We start from the raw sequence: 445 nt of genomic DNA on the forward strand, positions 1-445 counted from the left end.
GGAGTTCGCCGCTGCACCCCCCAGCCCCAGCGCTGTAGCCGCGGCCTTTGTCCCCGCGCCTTCCCCGCCCCCAGCCCGCCGCGCGCCCCTTGGCCCCTGAGGCCACGAGACTCGAGCAGGGCGGGGGCCGCCTTCAGGGTGCGGCGGGCCAACTCCTGAGACAGGGTGCTTCTCGAAGGCGCCGGTAAACCCCACCGGACACCCACGACACAACTCTCTCCAGGAACTGTACTTCTTTCTGAAGCATGTAAACCTCAACAGGTTACTTCCATATTCCCTCCGAGCCTCGGTTTCTTCCTCTGTAAAATAAAGTTAGTAATAAATACTACATGGGATTGTTCTGTAGATTAAATGAAATAACAGTGGTGTAAAGTACTTAACTGGACCCGGGCACGTATAGGTGCTCTGTTAATCCCAGGTCAGCCATGATTTCATTTTCCCAAGT

The sequence above is a fragment of the Neophocaena asiaeorientalis genome, unplaced genomic scaffold (genome assembly GCF_003031525.2).
Source record: "Neophocaena asiaeorientalis asiaeorientalis breed wild unplaced genomic scaffold, Neophocaena_asiaeorientalis_V1.1 scaffold571, whole genome shotgun sequence".
Classification (NCBI taxonomy): domain Eukaryota; kingdom Metazoa; phylum Chordata; class Mammalia; order Artiodactyla; family Phocoenidae; genus Neophocaena; species Neophocaena asiaeorientalis.